This window comes from Ambystoma mexicanum, chromosome 8 (assembly GCF_040938575.1).
Source record: "Ambystoma mexicanum isolate Mex_15411 chromosome 8, UKY_AmexF1_1, whole genome shotgun sequence".
Lineage (NCBI taxonomy): Eukaryota > Metazoa > Chordata > Amphibia > Caudata > Ambystomatidae > Ambystoma > Ambystoma mexicanum.
In genome coordinates this window covers 1,486,482,799-1,486,504,438 of record NC_090929.1, presented here as the reverse complement: position 1 = coordinate 1,486,504,438, position 21,640 = coordinate 1,486,482,799, and the positions used below count along the sequence as shown (strand labels likewise).

General features: G+C 49.2%; 1 protein-coding gene across 2 annotated transcripts in view; it reads left to right on the top strand.

The window, feature by feature from the left end:
• Positions 1-17,785: 17,785 nt before the first annotated feature.
• The window catches only part of SEMA4G (semaphorin 4G), a 960,547-nt gene continuing 956,692 nt past the window's right edge, over positions 17,786-21,640 (top strand). The window contains exon 1 of one of the 2 annotated variants that reach the window (XM_069611666.1): positions 17,786-18,020. The gene's annotated coding sequence lies outside the window, so the exon portion shown is untranslated. Of the gene's footprint in view, positions 18,129-21,640 lie in introns of both variants that reach the window. The other variant, XM_069611665.1, reaches the window with a different exon arrangement.

The following is a 21,640-nucleotide window of genomic DNA, read 5'->3' as shown; positions in this document are numbered from 1 at the left end:
TAGAGGTAGAAAAGACGGTATATATATAGTGGATTAATGACTCGAGTATAAAAGGAAGACATATATAATAGAATACCAGGGGGGCACCTGAGCCAAAACGTAATAGAATTCCAGGGGGGCACCTGAGCTTAAACGTAATAGAATACCAGGGGGGCACTTGGGAAATGTAAAAACGTAAAAGGAATACCGGGGGGGCACCAAAGATTAAAAACTGTAAGGAATACCGGGGGGGCACCCGAGAGAAAACTGTAAATTCGCCTTGTTCCTGCGCTTTAAAGAGTGGTCAGAAGGAACCTGAACCCAGAGCCCATAGAGAGGGGGAAGCTAGGCTTCGATGACGTTTAAAGATGTCATAAAGGGGTAGTTCAAATCCCATGACGGGGTAATAATTAGAAGGCAGGTATACGTGACCAGCTGGTGTCTGTCTAGTCTGTCAAGCGTCTGTCCTACATGTTCTGTGTATGCTGAATGTGGAATTATTGTGATATTAAATGATGGCAATGCATTTTGGTTTTCGCGATTCTGTAAATGAGAGGGAATCGCCACTGAATTGATGTGTCTCGAGTAAAACTGTTGGTGTAAAAAGTTTGCGGAAAAGTTGGATTGGAACTTGCGTATGTGGTGCTCGCTCATAACAGTGTAAAAAAATTGAAACACTGTGTGATTATTGTTGGTGAAAAAATTAAGAATGGAAGAAGTTACCCCACTTGCACACTTGTGCAAGCAATCGCCAAAACATGCAGCAAAGCGAAGAAATACAGCCAGGAGTGGGTTAAAGGCACCGCAAATAAAATGTTTATGCCGTGGCCCCAGAATGGGTCATTGTCCAAGGCTGTTTTACAGCACATGACCACGTTCCTACATGCCACGTATAGCGGGAAAAAACTCGAGAAACGCCTTGCCGTTCTCGAGCTTTGGAAAATGTTTGAACAAGTAAAGGAAGAAGAACCTCCCGCAGACTGAATATTAAATGTATGTACGGGGGGTGAGATGCCTACTGCGCCACCTGCCCCGCCGGAACCAGTTGTTGAGGGAAGTAAGTCGGAAGGCCTTTACCCACTACGAGAACTTAAGGCAGCCACAGGTTATAGAAACTCTGCATACAGGTCACCTGCGTGTAGCAGTGACGAGACAAAAGAGAAGGAACAGGAAATTGACTCGGCCTCCACGATCCTGTGGGACAAAGAGAGGCGAGATGAGGAAAGGAAGGACCAGGCACAAATGAGTGCACCTCTCGATGGAGAGAGAGAGAGAGGGAAAGAAGCGGAAAGGAACCGATGAGGTAACATTTGCAAAGGACAAATGGATGGGAGGGCAGATACTATTGAAATTAGATGGAAAAGGAAGTGATGACGCAAGGCCGAGTGAACAGTCTGTTGAGGCGCAAAGTAAGGAAAAGAAGAAAGAAATGGCTATGAGAGACGAGAGGGCAAGAAAAAGGATCGGTTGAGGCGAGACCAACTATATCGCGAAGAGCAGAGTATAACGCTCAGTCGCACGCAATATACAGCCTATGAAAAGTGCAGGAAGAAAGGAGGGTGCACGAAAGGAAAGTGAAGAAGAGAGAAGATGAGGAAAGTAGAAGGGCAAAAGAACGTAGAAACGAACGGATGAGGGAAGTAGATAAGGCTAGAGAGGAGGCGAAGAAGCAAAGAGAAATGGATGAGGAAGCAGAGCGTAAGCGCAGGCAAAGGGCACGAGATTTAGAATATTTGCAGCGGGAAGTGAAAAAACCCAATCCTGTTGTAGACTGGGAAGACATAGAAGAGTTCTTTCCAGCAAGTGATGCAGTACCAGGTACAAGCGGGACAATTATTGATGATGACTTCAACACCAGAAGCATCAGGGAAGCGATTGACAAAATATATGATGAAATGGGACTGGAACGAATCTCCCAAGAGGGAAGGGAAGATGAGCGCTTAGAGAGCACTCAGTTATATGACACTGAGGATGTCACCCAAAGTAGTGGGAGTAGGGGACGTTTCCTAGATAGACTCGAAGTCGAGCAGAACGAAGATGATACAAGAAGCTGTGTGAACTGGGTGTATTCAGAGTCTGACTCCGAAGGGGAATCGGAAGAAACTGTGTATGACGAAGGGAAACGGTGCTAAAAGCAGCACCCAGGGAACCAAGAGGTACGATGGTCAGATGCTAGAGGGTCCACAAGTAGGACACCGAAGTCCGCTGGACAGTCCAGCCGACACAAAGAGACACCCCACGGTCAGAGGGGGGCATCAGCCCCTGCCTATGCGGACAGGCTAAGAGCATTACCAGGCAGGCGGCAAGGCGGAAACGCCACCCTGGCAAAAGACCAGAAAGATAGAGAAGACTGCGCATTCCAATTCCCACTGCTAGAGAAAGGGGGAGTAAGACCGCAATATATTCCATGGCCACACATGGACCGAGAGAATCTCAAAAATAAGCTCCCAATGCTGACATCGGGGGCTGGAATGTGGAGACACGAATTAGAAAAGATGACCGGGGGAGTCACTTTGGCAATCGGGGATGTTAAGGGACTCCTGATTGTCATACTTGGTGAAAGGGCTGATGATGTGTGGAAACGGGCCGGGTACCCAAGTGTAAGCATTACCGACACAACCCATGATGGAGCCCCGTTTAATAATTGTAGAGCCGCAGTGTGGAAAGCGCTGCGAACGCTATACCCTGACACATCAGACATGGGAGCCATTATGACTCGGAAAATGAAGGAGTCGGAGGATCCGTTGCTTTATATCAAGAATTTTCAAGACGCGTGGGTGCTTGAAATGCATGAATCTTGGACAAAATATATCCCTGTATTCTATCATATATTGTGCCAAGGGTTACCAGAACCGGTGCAAAAACAACTAAAATAATTGGTAGGAATAGAAGCTAAACCGTGGGCCGAAATCCATTTGACAATTGCCCATTATTGTAGGCTGTTGCAAGAAAAGAATCGAAAGAAAGAGGCAACGCGTAAGGGAGAAGAGGCGAAGCTAGTGCAAAGGAAGCTCTCGAAGAATGCGCTCGAGTGAGCCATGCTAACAAGCCCAGCCGATTCGAGTGCGCAATGTGCCACTAACCCGTCACAGAACAATCAGGGTAACGCAGGATATTATCCGAGAGCAAGGGGATTTGAAGGAAGAGGATGGCAGGGTAATCAGGGAGGCTCTAGAGGTAACCAAGGAGGTTTTCAAAATGTTCAAGGTGGTATCCAGAGTGCACAAATGGCTAGTCCAGCTATGCCAGATGGACAGATGGCCCGACCACCACCAGTGTGTTGGCTGTGTGGAGTGACAGGACATGTGGCACGCATGTGCAGAAGCCAAGGGATGTGGCAGAACAATCAAGGGATGGGGGCAGGCACGGTGAATCAAACGACTACTCCACAACAGGGCAATGCACAAAACTATACCGTGCAGCAGCAGGCAGCTGGCTTGCAGCAAGGTGCACAGCAAGTGGTCCAGCCACAGAACATGGGGAATGTACCACAGGGACAACCCCAGCAGGCACTGCCACAAGTGGCTCAGGGCACTAATTCTGGTGGGGGAAACCCACAGGCATACAGTGGACCGAACCTATATATGAAATAGACGGCTCACAGGGATCTCTGATGTACTCTATCCTATCAGTGACACCAGGCCCTAATAGGGAACCAAAGTTAAATGTCACCATAGCGGGACAGATTATTCCTTCTTAGTTGACACAGGCGCAACACGTTCGTGCATAAGAGAAGGCAAATTTTCCTTGTCCGGCGAGGCAATAGACACGCAGAGTTTCACTGGAGCTCATAGTAGAGTTCCCTTTACAGACACTCTCCCGGTCTCAGTGGGAGAGCATGAAATGAATGTGCCTTTACTGTACTCCTGTCAGTCCCCAGTAAACATCACGGGTCGAGATCTAATGACAAAGCTGAATATGTCAATCTCATTTACTGAGGATGGCATAGTGTGCTCCACGCAAGGAATGCATTATTCCAACGTATGCAAAATGATAAGAGCACACTCGGGACGTGCAGCTATGAGAGCTTTACCGCTGGAGCCAGAGGTCTTCGAATATGGCGTGCGAGTGCTTATGGCGGGATTGCCGGGCCTCACAGGCAAACCTATGAGGACCCCTGACGAGTTTCTTTTTAGACCAAGGATACCCATGCATGAAGAAGAGGGACAAATATTTCCTTTGGAGATACAGTTTGCCGCAGTAAAGGGGAAGGTGGTTTTAGTAGAAGGATACGATGATGAAGTAAGGCAATGGTGCGCTGTTATCGCCATTGAAGAAGGGTATCGAGTGACTGACATCACAGATGATGATCTGTTTGAAGACCACCCAGACTTAGAGGAGACACTGGTGGAAGTAAGTCTCATATTGTGGGTCAAAATGGTCAAACGAGAAGTGCCACAGTGAATGATGCTAGTGATGGCAAGACCAGAATAATTTGAGGAGGACATTGCCCAGGTGCCAGTCACAGTATGGACAAAAGTGCCTTATGACGTAGGACTCCTGAAGGGGGCAGGAGAGGTGAAGATTAAACACAAGCCTGGAGCGATCCTACCAAAAGCGCGACAATACCCCATGTCCAGAGACGCAGATGAGGGGATTGCTAAGACAATCTCTGCCATGATGGAGCAAGGCATTCTGGTAACGTCAGAATCACCTTGTAACACAGTGATCTATCCTGTCAAGAAATCAAAAGGAGGGTCTTGGCATTTAATCCAGGATTTACGAGCATTGAACGACATAGTCGAAGCCGAGTTCCCTCTAGTCCCTAATCCATCCACCATTTTGTGCAACATACCCAGGGAGGCAAAATATTTCACGGTAATCGATTTGAAGAATGCATTATTCTCGATTCCATTGCAACGTGACTCACAAGACCTGACGTCATTTACTTTCAGGCAAATGCTCCTGAAAAGTACAAGGCTGCCACAAGGGTATTGTGAATCTCTGTCCATTTTTAACATAGTCCTGCAAATGGACCTAAGCAACATTGCGGTAGACAGTGTTGTATTGCAGTATGTAGATGACATTCTGATCTGCAGCACCACTGAAGAGCAATGCCGACACGACTCTGTTCAGCTATTGACCATATTAGCTGAGAAGGGATACAAGGTGGACAAGGACAAGTTGCAATACTGCCAGCAGGAGGTGTTATACATAGGGCAACTAATCTCACATGAAGGGAAAAAGGTAACACCAGAAAGGGCTGAAGCTATCATGAACATGGCTAAGCCGGTAACGGTAAAACAAATGCAGAGCTTCTTAGGCCTATGCAATTATGTCAGAGCATGGGTCTTCGATTACAGCTCGTACACCAAGCTCTTGCTCCAGGCCTTAAAGAAAGCCCAGGCAACAGAGGGAAACATTGAATGGACTGAAGAAATGGGAAAGGGGTTTGCGGAGCTAAAGGGGACAATTTGTAAGGCCCCAGTTCTCGGGATCCCCAATTATGCAGAGGAATTCTATCTCTTCTCTAATACCGATGGCAATTTTATGACAGCAGTGCTCCTCCAGCGAACATCGCTGGGGTATAAGCCTCTAGCGTACTACAGTGGGAGCTTGGACCCGGTCATGAGGGGCCACTTCCCATGCGAACAAAATTTAGCAGCCCCCGCGATTGCCATCGAGAAAGCGTCATCCATTGTGATGGGATGCTCCATGACATTATATGTTCAGCACTCATTATTTGCCATATTGGAGAAGCCAAAAGGCCCTTTGACTTCACAGAGAGCATCCGCATATGAGGTGATTATCTCAAATCCATCGATCAAAATAGTGCGATGCAAAACTGTGAACCCTGCTATGTTTATTGCTGAGCCAGTCACAGAGGGAGAACCTGTGCATGACTGCGCCACTTGTGAAGAGTTTTATGATGAAATCCCTAGAGTAAGAGAGAATGCTCTCCCAAGCGGAGAAGTCGTCTTCATTGACGGGTCATCGAGAATTGACCAAGAAGACGGGCAACGGTATACAGGCATGGCCGTGATCAAACACATGGCAAATGGAGAGTTCCAAGTACTTGTCAGTGCACGAATACCATCCCACTATTCGGCACAGGCTGCAGAACTAGTGGCATTGATACTCGCCATTGAGAATCACGCAGACCAGGAAGTAACAGTGTACAGTGACTCCGCCTATGTGTCGTCCACCGTGCACGCAGGCCTGGCACGATGGAAAAGGAGGGGCTACCTCCGAGCGGACGCCACGCCAGTGCAACATGCAGCCTTGTTGGACAGGCTGATAAAAGCACTACAGCTCCCAGTGTGCATAGCGGTCGTTAAGTGCGCCGCTCACACCAAGGGAACAGATTTCGTGTCACATGGAAATCATGAAGCGGACACGGAAGCCAAGCGCATGGCATCCAAGGGTGAGACAATCATGGGCGTGGAGGTGGCACGTACCCATGAACGAATGATGATAGCCCGAGCCACTCCAGAAGCCTATAGCAATATGTGGCAGACACAGTTAATGGAACTCCAGGGGGAGGAACCTCAGGATGAGAAAAATGTATGGAAACATCGAGGGTGTTCTTTAAACCCCTCTGATGGGTTATGGAGGCAGGACAGCACTGGTAAACCAGTAATGCCTGTCACCCTTCTAAAGGTAGGGTTAGAACAACTCCACTACCCTTTCCATGTGTCAAAAGAAAATCTTGCGGCAACGCCCTCAGAAGACTGGTTCACGCCGAATCTAGCGGAGCATGTTGCATTCTTTATGGTCAATTGCATAATTTGCCAGCAATTCACCTCTGGGCACACATTGAAGGTGATGAGAGGAATCATTCCCAGACCTGAAGGGCCTTTCCAGCACCTGCATATCGACTATGTATGATATGATTCGGGTTTGTAATGGGTACAGGTATTTAATTGTCGTGGTGTGTCCATTCTCTAGATGGATAGAAGCAGGGCCCTGTACACACCCTGACGCTGCCTGTGCTGCAAAATTCCTGGTGAGGAAGGTTTTCCCCAGGTGGGGGGTGTGTGAGGTTATGAGGTCAGACAACGGGCCCCATTTTGTAAACTCAGTATTTGAGCAGATTAGCTTGTTGCTTGGTATAAAGCACAAGTTCTCGTTCACGTATCACCCAGAAGGAAATGGCATATGTGAACGGCTCAAAGGCCTGTTGAAAGAAAGGATAGCCAAATTGAAGCTCACATTAAAGAAGGAATGGCTGCACTGCCTACCACTGGCATTATATGCGCTACGGAACCAGCCAGGCTCCGACCATCACCTCACGCCACACGAAATTATCACTGGTAGAAGAATGAGAACCCCTCTTACCCCCCGAGATAGGGCAAGATGTGATGCCCAGCCTGCTAGGGAGGTTCTGGGAGAAGAAATTAAGAATTACCTTGACTGCCTTACCTCTAGTACATCTGTCATTTCAGGCCAGCTGCAGCGACGGCGTAAAGGGAACAGCACATCACAAACCGCAACAGATGGTGCTGAGACAGGCGCAGCACCTAGCCTTTGTGCGCCACTTATCTTCCCTGGTGACAGCGTTTTGGTGAGGAACTTTACGGGGAAGAAATGGGACAAACCACGATTTAATGGCCCTTTCATCATAGAGGACTGCACCCCGTCCGCTGTCAAGCTCCAAGGAAGAAGAGCCTGGATCTTCCTGAATGACGTCAAGCCCTTTATAGAAGAAGGCACTCCTACTACATCTACTGCCGAGGAATCCGCAGACAATGGAGAAGAACCTCAGCACGTGCAGACAAGATCTATGGCAAGGAAGAAGGACGCATGAGCAGACAAGTTACAAGAGCGAGAAAAAAAATATATAAAAGTGAGACTTTCAAAACAGGACAAATCTTCTAACCAAGTGACAGGTGATAAAGGGACAATTAAATGAACATTCAATGTAGCCAGCAAAGAACTTTTGTGAAAATCTTGTCCACACTGAACATTTTCTATAGGCATAAAAAGGACAATAAGAAGCAAGAAAACACCCTGTGCAGCCAAAGGTGCAGGGTAAATGAAGAAAAACACGTATTCATATCAGCAAAAGCGTTAAGCTCATGAACAATTAAAAGGAAAAGGTTTCCCCTGGTTATCTTGCTTAGGTAGTTCAAAGAATGGTTCCAACACAGTGGAAATTGCGATACAGTTCTCGCTTTTATTTGTACTGGTGCTTAGTTGATCTATCATTCAGTTGGTTATGCATTTGGTACATATTAGGGATAACTGTGTCCCTGGTTGGTCAGCCGACACGTGTTTCGACCCGTGGGTCTTTATCAAGGCTGATGTGAATTCAAACATCATGTGAAGTGCATAGTTTGTGACAATTTAGTGACATATATAATAGATTTGGTGCACAGTGGGTGGTGTTTGTGAGAGGTGGAGTGTTAAGCAAATGATAACGGTTACATTGACACAAACATTAAAGCAATAACAATGCATTTTGCGCAGAGGGAGAGAGAGGAAAAGAGATGAAAGGTTAGCAAGTAGTTTGTAGAGGTGGTTTGGGTTAGAAAATAGGAGGAGGATTGCCTCTTACCTATTGTGTACAGTCTGTAGCCCCCTGTGGGCTCCTGGTCCGTGGTGATGGGTGAATTTCATGTTGAGACAGTGGCTCCTGTTGGGCCCTGTGAATCCAGTAGGTTGAAGTTAATTCAGGCTTGGTGTTTGTGGCCATGTACATTGTGAAGGGCGGGCTCCCATTGGGGCACCCTGTTAAGATTTGAACATTTAAAAGCCACACAAAGCATTGAAGAACCTAAGACTCTGGTAAGCAACAGAACCGGACATTCCTGAGAACTGAAACTGTTATTCTGAAGGACCAAGCATAAAGACTTTGTTCACAAACCTATGGTACATCCCAGTAGAAGCCTTAAGTGGGATGTACTCACCTACTTCCAATTAGTGACATTGACTTATCCATCACTCATAGGGAGAGAAACAAGTGTCACAGAATTCATCTAAGATCCAGAAAATAAGAAGGTAATCAGGCAACTATTGACTGTCATCACAGAGGTCCTCGCTGAATTGCCCGAGCATGAGGAGCAAAAGACCAATGCACCCACCCCAAGCAGTCATTGACGAAGTGACCTACACATTATTCTTTCGAATCATTGAGGAGTGCCCAGAACTTTTCGGGAGGACCACAGATACACTGACGTTCATCAGAGATCCCTGAAACAATCATTTTCTAAACCAGGTATGGAGTAAACTAAATAACGTGGTAGCCATCCATGCAGCAGGCAAGTGCAAAGACTGCTCAAAGCAAAAGCAAGGCATGTGAGTGAGACCCTGCAAAACGAATAAATGTCCCTGTACCCTGAGGACAGCCTACTAGCCCACAATGTCCTCTTTGGCTTAGTAAATGACTTTCCGGAAATGGTATGGAGACCTGCCGAGGTTGAAGCCCTCACCTTCCTCAGAGACCCTGCCAACGCGAGAAAGATAGGAACACTCTTCTATAGCATACAGCTACAAATGGAACTGTCCAGCTTTCAGAGTGAGTTTCTGAGAGAATTCCAGTGAAATTAGTCGGCGAGGGACAGATCGAGAAGGCAAGGACTGATCACACTGCAAAAAAGACTGGTGACCTAAGAGCCAAAGAGACAGAGCAAATGTCGTTAACACCTGAAGACAGCAGAATTGCCTTCACAGTCTTCTTTCACCTCATCGAGAACTTTCCAGAACTATTGGGTAGACCAATCACTGTCGATGTGCCCACTTTTCTTAATGATCCGGCAAAGAATGCCCAACTTAACAGGCTCCTAAGAGCTATTGCATCACAATTAAGAAGCAACTATGGACATCCGCTGCTGAGGCGAGCCTTAGAAAGGAGAGATCCAGGATAAAACCCTTTAGAAGCCCCAGCCGGGGGCAGAACAAGGAAACAAAGACACAGTTCTTCATGCTTCCAACGTAGAACGAATCGAAAGGGGATAACTACATCCTGAACTTCTTTCCTATTTTTCTTATTTTTCTCTGTTTTTCATCATCATCCCACAGTGGAGTAAATGGGAGAGAGAGAGACTTTGCAGCAACTCGACCTCGAAGAACCAAGCGAAAGGAGCAGAGCAACGAACTTCACTGCTGTGTTTACTTTTTTCAACCTTTTTCTTATTTTTTCCTACCTTCTCATATGTTCACTTTTATTTTTATTTTTGTTTTTATTTTTTTAATGGTTTATCTATGCGTGATGTGCAGTGAAGCCACCCTTTTATGGTGTCACTGCGAACAAATTCCTGCATGTCCTCAGGGCCAAGACGAATTGGGAAGGTGTCCTTTGAATGCGTTGTATACACAAATGGAAGAAGAATGTGATGTGCAAAAAACGGTAGTCTAACCTTTTTCCATAGTCTAGCAAAGGATCTGTACTCCATAACTAGAGACTTCCGTCATCATCCGCAAGAGGGGGGACATTAAGCTGCACCCGCCACTTTAGTGTTTGTTGAACTTTTAAGTAACGAAATCAAGATAAGAGAAGAAATAAACTATTGACTATGGACTTGTTCGAGATGGGGGCCCAAAACAGTAATTTAGGTGTGCCACCAGTGGATGGGCGCCCCCGCGTTCCTGTAAGGAGGTGCTGCAAACTGTCCTTCAAGGCAATCATATGTATATGTATAGTGATTATTGTAGTATTTTTGTCGTTAACGAACAGAACTGCATTTTTTATTGGTGCACGAAGCATCCCAATGTCTGTGCATCCACCAGGTAATGAGCATCTGGCCCCCACAAAGGCACCCAAACCTTATATTGTCATCCCTGTTCCAAGAAAAACTGATGATAAAGCAAACGATTTACAGTTAAATGTAATTAGCAGTAATACGTACACACTTGAAGTAATGAATGGTGAGAAAAGCCAGACAGGGTCAGCACGGGATGAATGACAACATAGCACTGTCCACAGCACGCACCCACACACTGAGTGCACACGAGCAAGGGCAAGTGTCAATGGCTGTGAGACCCCAGGCCGAACCGACAGAAAACCAAAAGATACCTGTGAAATGAACAGATCCAGAGAACAGAGAACCAAGCGAGCAACAAGACAGAGAGGGCATGACAAAATCCCTCAAGAGAACAGAGGAAGCCACAAAAGAACTTATGGTGAAGACACATGCGGTAGTCAAGTATATGTTTCCGCTCATACTAAGAGCAAAGAAGCCACCCGAGGAGCTGAGCAAGAAAACTGCAGCAACTGTGATAATGAGCTCACCTGCTCCAACACCAGAGATAACGACCGAGTTTACGACACTGTCACATGTTGGAAGGATGATGAGCCACATGTGGAAGGAGGTCTACGAGAGAATGCACGAGGGAAGAAGAAGAAACACAAGACCTCCCCATAGTACTGCAGGGCAGGAAATGAAACCTGCCCCTCCAAGGATAATACCCGAGAAACTACCTGAATGGAAAAGCAGCACAGACGCATTCAGAGACCTAGTGATAGCTAATTACAGGAAAACGTTAAGAATCAACAGAAGCCCATATGAAACGGACAATGAACTAAACGACTACTTGGACAGCACAGCCCATCTGGGAAACAACATATGGTACCAGCACATGAAGGAAGTTGGACAAAGTCAATCGGAAGGAGAATGTTTCGTCTGTGCACTCCTGCCATACAGCATGGGAAAGTCCAAGATCTTTGTGGCTGTAGAAGAAGATGTCCCCACAGCACACTGTATATCACACGTAGCTATGTGCAACATCAGAGGACAATTCATGGGAAGAGATGCCTCATTGATATGGGCCAATGAAAAGGACTACCCTGATGAAGACGGGTTTGTCCAGGACATCAAAACAAGAAACAGGGCGCACACCAAGAATCACGTTATTAGATATGAAAACCCTGACATCAAAGGATCAGGAATAAGGTGGGAAATAAACTGAAGACTGAACGTCCAAGGAAAAACGGCAGAAGAAGCTCAAATATGGAGGAACCGGGGACAAATGCAGATCTGGGGATCAGTAGTTTCCCCTAACAGATGGGAGGAAGTAGTCGTAATCTGCCGAGCTTGGATGGTCTTTGGAGCCTGCAAGGAAGCAGTAGAAAACTCATAGAGGTTATGTAAACCTCTATGGCCGAAGTTGGTGAAGCTGTTAACATGGGTCGAAGACAGGGGAGGGCCCCTGCAAATAGTACCGTTGGAGAACCCGAAACTGTGCTTCAGAAGTAATGGCACAAGGAAAATGGGGGAAACTCAAAACTGTGGACGATTATATGAAGCACCAGGAATGGCACAAGGAACCGCAGTCCTGATGGACCGCTATTGGGCGTGTGGATCCAAAGCATACATAAGACTGCCAAGAAATTGGGGGGGCATTTGTACATTGGTCACTGTCCATGTTCCCGCACTGGTGATTCCAAAAAACAACCAGAATCTGGACAGCTTCCCGAAAGCAGATGCTCATCTGAGAAGGAGGAGATCCGCAGAACTGATATCCAGAATGAAGAGAGAAAACTACTTTTCTGCCAAATCAGAAGAAGCATTCTATGCGATTCCATACGAACACAGGCTGTTCAGCCTCACTTCAACAGTATTCACCACAATGCTCCTGCCACACATCCAAATTGGAGTGAATGCTAAATGGTTGCAGATAACCAGATGGGAGTTACTGCAGACCATCAACACCACTAGAAAAGGATTCAATGCGATCAAAGAAGAGCTGAGAGTGGTTAGACTTATGACCCTCCAGAACAGATATGTGCTTGACATGATCACAGCAATGGATGGAGGTGTTTGTGCAAAAATCAGAGAATCATGTTGCACATTTATACCATCGCATGATGAGGAAAAAGGAACCCTCACAGAGGCCATAAGCATGTTGACAACTTTAAAAAACCAGATGACTGATGAAACGGACGAAGTGGATGTTGACAGTTGGTTTGGGAACCTATTCTCATGGGTCCCGCAATGGATGGCCGATATATTCAAGTTTCTGGGAGCTTTGCTAGCAATGGTGCGGCTAGGATTCTGTGTTATCAAGATAATCATCACACAGTGCCAGAAAACTGCAAAGAAGGCCATTGGGATGAAAATTATGGTTGATGTCGAACCAGGCTGGAAGCCCAGAGACCTGACAGATAAGGAGATAAAGGGCTTCATGAAGGCCAGCGAATTTGCACCAGAGGGAACAAAATTCACTTATCCCAAGAAACGAAGAAGGTATGAAGGCAAATGGATTTACTGCAGTCCAAATGGACAATGCCAATTGATGACCTGGAACAAAGATGAGCATGTGAAAACAGCAGGAAGCTTGAAAGGGATGATAAGGATATGGACACCAAAATTGCATGCTTCCATGCCATCTTGTGTAAACCCAGAAGACGATGAGCAAGAAGCTGAGGAATCAAAGAAACTGAATGTAAAGGAGGAAGCAGAAGTGGTCAATGAACCGACCAGAGGGGGGAGTGTAGAGGAGGTCCCAGATACGACCTGCACCCCTGCCCCCCATTGCGAGTTGCCAGTAAGGTACTCGCCAAGGTATGTGACGTACGAGGAGCAGCTGAACCAACAAAGGGCTGCAATGGGCCCCTGCCCTGTGTACATTAGAAGATCAATACCTGTTGTTATGCCCATAACCAGGCAACCCTGGGCAGCACGGTACCTAATCAGACAACCGTACCTGCCATTGGTACGGAACGACAAGTATTTACAGACTGTCCACGAGGAAACCCCGAAGGCCTTAATGGAAGGCCAATGGAAATAGACTAATGGCCTGGGCAGCCCCAAGAACAACCAGAAGTGGCTACTGAAAGCTATGCATGCCAGTACCGACAACTGCGAGGATAATTGTAATGGACGAAGGGGAAAGACACTGTGAAAAACGTATGAGAATGGTGCCATGAGACAAGATGGAAGCAGCCGCCTTATTGAACGTGTGTAAATAAGCTTGAAACGCAAGATGCTAAGTAATCGAGTCTGCTTGCAATGCTTAGTATAAGTTAGAGCGGCAAGCGCTGACTGTATACATCTACCTCAATACAGCACAATGTACATGTGTGATTCCATTTTGTATAAACAGAAGTACTCCCAGGCGGCCAAGGCCCGACTGGCCAAGTACCATATCCAGGCCCAAGCTGAGGAAAAGAGCAGGATCGAAACTTAACAAAGGATGGCTCATGCCGGGGAAATCAAGGTCAACCAGAGAAGGGGAGGTGAGCATGAGCTCACGAGGCTCCAACTTCAGAGTATGCCAGCCCGCCCGGGAAGGTCAAGATAAGAGAGGCCCATTCAGGTGGCCAAGCGCATACAGAATTAAATGCACAAAAGGTTGGAAACTGAAGCAGATTCATGGTGGACCAACATGTGACTAGACAAGCGCGAAGATGTACCACCGCCTGATGTCATCCAGAACCAGAGGGTGCCATAACTTTTTCTGATAAGAGACTACAGATCCGAGGCCATACCCAGCCAACTAATTGACACATAGCCCTAAACCACTGATTGATGGAAGGGAGGCAGGGTGAATCTTGGGGCACCAGGGTGTCTATTCTGCATGCTGCTAATTAAAGTGGAGATTTATGTTTAGGGGTGTAACTCGCCCAATCACAAGGGACCATGTAATCTAGGGTCCTATAGACATTGTAACCAATGAGACATCATACTTGTAGGGACTTCAATCACGTGTGGTATAGAGGGATGGGCATAGACGCCCTCCCGATAAGAGTTATCCAATCCGTATGCTTTATTTTCATATACAGATATAACACCTATACTTAAGTTACCTTTCCCAACCAATTATATTGCATGATGATTTTTTATAGAAGTGTACGTCAATCATGACGGAATTTGCCCATAAAAGAGGCTGTTTGACTGAAGTTCGAGGAAGTCGGGGCGAGACAGGTGTTCGCGATGCTGCTGATATCCATAAGCTGATGTATGTATTATTAAACGGACTTCCCTTTGCCAACTTACTGAGTCCCTAGTATTGATTTATGCTGGAGTATGTAAGTCCTGCACCCTGTCCTCACACGGTGCAGCTATCTTGTATTACAAGTTTTCGAGGGTGAGTGCTGACCAATGGGCCCGTCAGTAATTACCTCTCCTCGTCAACAGATGCAAGGCTTCCAGGCTCATATACTGCACAGGGCCTTATAGATGTAAGGCTTACAATCTCATACACTGCACAGGGTCTGATAGATGCAAGGCTTCCAGGCGCATATACTGAACAGGGCCTGATAGATGCAAGGCTTCCAGGCTCATGCACTGCACAGGGCCCGATGAAAGGCTTCCAGGCGCATATACTGCACAGGGTCTGATAGATGGAAGGCCTCCAGGCTCATACACTGCACAGGGCCTGGTAGGTGCAAGGCTTCAGGCTCATATACTGCACAGGGCCTTATAGACGCAAGGCTTCCAGGCTTATATACTGCACAGGGCCTGATTGTTTGAGGCGCATATACTGTGCAGGTCCTGATAGATGCAAGGCTTCCAGGCACATACATTGCGCAGGACCTAATAGATGCAAGGCTTCCAGGTGCATAAACTGCACAGGGCCTGATAGATGCAAGGCTTCCAGGCTCATGTACTGCACAGGGCCTGATAGATGTAAGGCTTACAATCTCATACACTGCACATGGTCTGATAGATGCAAGGCTTCCAGGCTCATATACTGCACAGGGCCTGATAGATGCAAGGCTTCCAGGCTCGTACACTGCACAGGGCCCGATGAAAGGCTTACAGATGCATATACTGCACAGGGCCTGATAGATGCGAGGCTTCCAGGCGCATATACTGCACAGGGTCTGATAGATGCGAGGCTTCCAGGCGCATATACTGCACAGGGTCTGATAGATGCAAGGCTTCCAGGCTCATATACTGCACAGGGCCTGGTAGATGCAAGGCTTCAGGCTCATATACTGCACAGGGCCCGATGGATCTAAGGCTTCAGGCTCATATACTGCACAAGGCCTGACAGATGCAAGGCTGCTTTGTCAGTGTGAGATCTGCTTTGATAAATAGTGGTGCCGCTGTGGGTGGGAGATACTGCATATCAACTAATATACGTATTAGGTACCGGTTTTGTTGAGGTAAGGATGCCCACGCGAGAACTTGGATTCACAGGAATTGGGTTGAGATCAGCTATGCTTTGTAAGGTAAAACTCTCAGCGTGAGATATCCTATGATTGATAGAAGGATCTCCTTCTTTAGGAAGGATAGAGGTACAGGCGTCAGCGTGACATCTGCTAGAGCTGAGAGAGGTAAAGATGCCAGTGTGAAATGTACTGTGGCCGCTTGCATGGCATCCAGCACTTTCACTGATTGCGATGAGGGTGGGTGTGATATTGCACACAGCTGTATTCTAGGACTGATACAGGCGAGCCAGTGTGAGATCTTTCCCTCAGTTTGATGGAGGCAAGATTTGCAATGTGGGATCCTACACTGGGTATCATGGAGGTAAAGATCCCTGTGTGGGATCCTACACTGGGTATCATGGAGGTAAAGATCCCTGTGTGAGATCTTGCACTGTCCATAATGGAGGTAAAGATCCCTGTGTGAGATCTTGCACTGTCCATAATGGAGGTAAAGATCTCTGTGTGAGATCCTGCACTGTCCATAATGGCGGTAACACCGTCACTGTGAGGTCTGCTGAAGGTGGAGCTGTCAACCTGACACTGTGCCCGATAATCGATAGAGGTAAGAAGGCCAGTAATCCCTTTGTTCGGCCTTATGGGGGTAAAGCCGCAAGTGTGACATCCATTATCTTGCCAGAGGTTCTGCTGGGAGTATGGGATCCCACACTGTCACTTGTAGAGAAAATGCTGTCAGTGAGACATCCTGCACTGCCACTTGTAGATGAAAGGCTTTCATTGTGAGGTCATGCACTATTAATTGCAGAGAAAATGCTCTCTGTGTGAGATCCTGCACGGATAACTGTAGAGGAAATGCTGTCACTGTGAGACCCAGCACTGTCATCTGTAGATGAAATGCTGTCATTGTGAGATGCTGCACCATTAATTGTAGAGGAAATGTCGAAGTGAGATCTCGCGCAGATAATTGTAGAGGATATGCTGTCAAAATGCTGGCATTGTGTGATCCTGCACTATTGCAGAGGAAATGTCAGTCCGAGATGCTGCACTATTAATTGTAGAGGAAATGCTGCCACTGTGTGAACCTGCACTGTCCCTTGAAGACAACGTGCTGTCAGTGTGCTGTGCCACCCTCCCCTTTAGCCTTGGCGGGGGTAGCATGGCTGCAAGAGGCATGTTGCCCGTCTAGTTAAACGCCGGGCAACATCTCGGGCTGCATTTTATTTATTGGCGGGCCGGTGGTGCGGAGCAAGGGGACACACACGCGCAGCCCTCGCGACTCCGTGTCCCTGGACTAGAGAGTATGAGAACATGGTTCCCAGGACTCAGAGGCGGAGCGAATCTGTACGCATCGCACCTGTAGCAAGCCTAGTCCACGTTGCAACCGTTTGCGCGGTGGGCGCCATTTTCTATAGCCCGGCGCTTCTCCCTTCCAGCAGTATTGCAGGGCTTTGTGTTCGCTCTGTCCCTGGAGGTGTTCCCACCTAATCACTCGCATGACCTACACATGTGCTACATAAGAAAACGACACGAGGCTCCTTCTCTCCACAAAACAACACGGAGAACCCACCCCCAAACGATCGACCGTCCCAGAACAGTCCTCTGAAGGCACACGCGTTTCAGCGCACACACACGGATGTGTCTATATTATCCCCGAAGTTGCACAGTATTTATTGTTCGCGTTGGCTGAATGGCGCCTTGTGGGATGTGGCGCCGGTTGCCTTAGCCCACTCAGCTGTCCGTGTGTCAGACCCTGGCACTGGACCTGCAGTGGCCCGCCGCCTCCGCTAGATGGGGAAAGCGAGCCCTGAGTGCGCACTGGAGCTCTGCCCGCAACCCGCAGCCCGCAGCCCGCAGCTGAGAGCGCACGGGAGCTGCAGCGCCGCAGACTGCTCTGGAGCAAGGAGGGACAGGAGCCCGGGAGCCGGGGCACGCGAGGGAGCGCCTTCCTGACGTCCAGCGCCGGAGATTGTACTGCTGCCCCCTGCCCGCCCCTGCTGTCCCTGTCCAACCTGGGATCTGCCCTGCCGCTCGGCCCGGTGAGCGCCAGGTAAGCGCAGGACCCGGGGCTGCCCGCACACAGGGTCACGGCGGCTACTGGAACCAGGAAGAGCCGCTTCTGCTGCCTGACTGCGGGATTCCTTCCTGCTTCAGAAAGGTGTGTTCCAGGCGGGTCTCTCCCTGTGCTTTCACAACAGCCCCAGCGCCCACAGGTGCCTTATTGATCCCCAGTCCCCCCCGCCCCCAATGGGAGCCCTGATATCGATCCTCCAATACCATATGTGCCATGCTGTTCAGCCCCTCACGCGTGTGTGCCCTGCTGTTTACACCCAGCACCACGTGCCCTTGCACCCTGTGTGACTGCAGTTTGACCCCCAGCCCCTTGTGCTCATGTGCCCGCCCAGCACCCTGCCTGTCTGCCTGCTCTTGACCCCCTCACCATGATGTGTGTCTTCTGTCGATGCCCGCATCCCGTGTGGCTGCTGTGCCACGCTTTTCTCCTCAGCACGTCTCTGTCCTGATATTCGGCACCCCTGTGCCAAGCTATTCTTCTCAGCCCCCCCGCCCCCATTCACCGCGGTGCCACGCTATTCTCCCCAGCACTTCTCGATCCTGATATTCTCCCCCCCCCGCTGTGCCACACTTTACTCCCCAGCACCCCTCCGTCTTGATTTCCCCCAGCACTCCCACTGTGCCTTACCATTCTCGCCAGCACTTCTCTGTCCTGATACTCTCCCCAACCCCCCTGTTCCTTGCTATTTTCCACAGCCCCTCTCTATGCCTGCTATTTCCCCAGCCCCCCGAGTGTCCCCTGCTGTTCTCCCAGCGCCCCTCTATGCCTGCTACTTACCCAGCCCCCCAGTGTCCCTAGCTGTTCTCCCCAGCCTCCCCGCACCCCCTGCTGTTTTCCACAGCGCCCCTCTGCGCCTGCTATTTCCCTAGCCTCCCAGTGTCCCCTGCTGTTCTCCACAGCGCCCCTCTATGCCTGCTACTTACCCAGCCTCTCAGTGTCCCCTGCTGTTCTCCTCAGCCCCCCTCTATGCCTGCTGTTTCCCCAGCCTCCCAGTGTCCCATGCTTTGCTCCTCAGCCCCCCTCTATGCCTGTTATTTCCCCAGCCCCCAGTATCCCTTCCTGTTCTCCTCAGCCCCCTCTGCGCCTGCTATTTCCCCAGCCTCCCAGTGTCCCCTGCTGTTCTCCTCAGCCCCCCTCTATACCTGTTATTTCCCCAGTGCCCCCCTGTTCTCCTCAACCCCCCTCTATGACTGCTTCTTCCCCAGTCTCCCATTGTTCCCTGCTGTTCTCCACAACACACCTCTATGCCGTGCTATTTCCCCAGCCTCCCAGTGTCCCCTGCTGTTCTCCTCAGCCCCCCTCTATGCCGTGCTATTTCCCCCGCCTCCCAGCACCCCTGCTGTTCTCCACAGCCCCCCTCTATGTCTGCTATTTCCCCAGACTCCCAGCACACCCTGCTGTTCTTCACAGTGCCCCTCTGTGCCTGCTATATTCCCAGCCTCCCAGTGTCCCCTGCTGTTCTCCACAGCGCCAATTGGCATAGTTTTAGGGGGGGGACGGGTGTGTTTGTCCCCCCCACAACTTTCATGGCACACCATTTTGTCCCCATTCATTTGGCTGGGGCACCTTTTTTTTCAGATGTCATGCCCCCCCCCAACATTTTCATCTAAGTTACTCCACTGACAGCGCCCCTCTATGCCTGCTATTTCCCCAGCCTCCAAGTGTCCCCCATTATTCTCCTCAGCCCCCCTCTATGACTGCTTCTTCCCCAGCCTCCCAGTGTCCCGTGCTGCTCTCCTCAGTCCCATCTATGCCTGCTATTTCCCCAGCCCCCCAGTGTCTCCTGCTGTTCTCCACAGCATCCCTGTATGCCCTACTTTCCCCAGCCCCCCAGTGTCCCCTGTTTTTCCCCTCAGCCCCCTCAATTCCTTCTCCTTCCCAGCCTCCCATTGTCCCCTGCTGTTCTCTTCTGCGCCCCTCTATGCCCGCTCATTCCCCAGCCTCCCATTGTCCCCTGCTGTTCTGCACAGCACCCCTCTATGCCGTGCTATTTCCCCAACCCCCCAGTGTCCCCTGCTGTTCTCCTCAGCCCCCTCTATGCCTTCTATTCCCCAGCCTCCCCGCAAATCCTGCTGTTCTCCACAGCACCCCTGTATGCCCTGATTTCCCCAGCCTCCCAGTGTCCCCTGCTGTTCTCCTCTGCCCCATCTATGCCTCAGCCTCCCAGTGTCCTCTGCTGTGCCAGAGGCACCACCAAGGGGTGGCCAATGAGGGCCACAGCCACCCTTATAAAAACGCTGCCCCCCACCGGCCCACATGCCTCTTAGGTGTTTGTTTTGGTGTGCCACACCAAGATTTCCAGTGACCTCATCAGGCCACCCCTATGAAAAATGTCATGGGGCGCCACTGCATAGTGCCCCTCTATGCCTGCTATTTCCCCAGCCCCCAGTGTCCCCTGTTGTTCTCCTCAGCACCCCTCTGTGCCTGCTATTTCCCCAGCCGCCAGTGTCCCCCGCTGCTGTCATCCTCAGCCCCCCTCTATGCCTGTTATTTCCCCAGTGTCCCCTGCTGTTCTCCTCAGCCCCCCTCTATACCTGTTATTTCCCCAGCCCCCAGTGTCCCCTGCTGTTCTCCTTAGCACCCCTCTGTGCCTGCTATTTCCCCAGCCGCCAATGTCCCCTGCTGCTGTTCTCCTCAGCCCCCCTCTTTGCATGTTATTTCCCCAGTTCCCCCGTGTCCCTGCTGTTCTCCTCAGCCCCCCTATGTCTGTTATTTCCCTACCCCCCCCCAAGTGTCCCCTGCTGTTCGCCTCAACCCCCCTCTATGCCTGTTATTTCCTCAGCCCCCCGGTGTCCCCTGCTGTTCTCCTCATCCCCCCATTATGCCTGTTATTTCCCCAGTCCCCCCTTGTCCCCTGCAAGTTAAGGATGTGATTGTGTTTGAAGGTGTCCTGTGTTTTCGGCTGGAGTAGGTGTGGCTGGTTAGTGGTTGTAGGATGGTGTAAGTAGGTGCGCCGAAAGCTGTTAAAGGAGATTTACATGTACTAAGGGAGTAAGCATGAGTACACATGGCGTGGGTGGGATTCTGCCATGGCCGGGGTCCACTGTGTGCACGTCTGGTGGCGATGTGTGTGCTAACAGATGAGTAGGTTTGATAGTGTAAGTGGTTGCATTGTCTTCGGTGCAGTGTAGGTTTGATTGTGTAGCAGTGCAGTGTGTGCAAGAATGTTGTCTGTGTGATTGTATTTGGAGGTACAACGTGTGGTGTCTAATCAGTGTGTTTGTGTGTATGGGTGGCACAGGTGTGATTGTATAAAGGGGTGGCAGTGTGGAAGGTATTGACGGGTGTGATTTTGTAAGGTGCAACAGAGTTTGTACTTTTTGACTTTTGAAAGGGGTCGTTTGGAAGGATTGTGTAGTATGGTTATGTAAGCGGGTGCAGTGTGTGTTAAAAGCAGTGTGGGTATTATTGTGCAAGTGATGCAGTCCATGGGAGAGTGGTGTAGGTGTGAATGTGTTAAGGAGTGCGTTGTACGTAATGGTTATGTTGGTATCATTGTGTAACTGGGGCAGTGTGTTTAAGGAAGGTGTAGGTTGGACTGTGTCTGGGGTTGTAGTGTTTGCATGTGTGATGTGAGTGTGATTGAATAAGGGGTT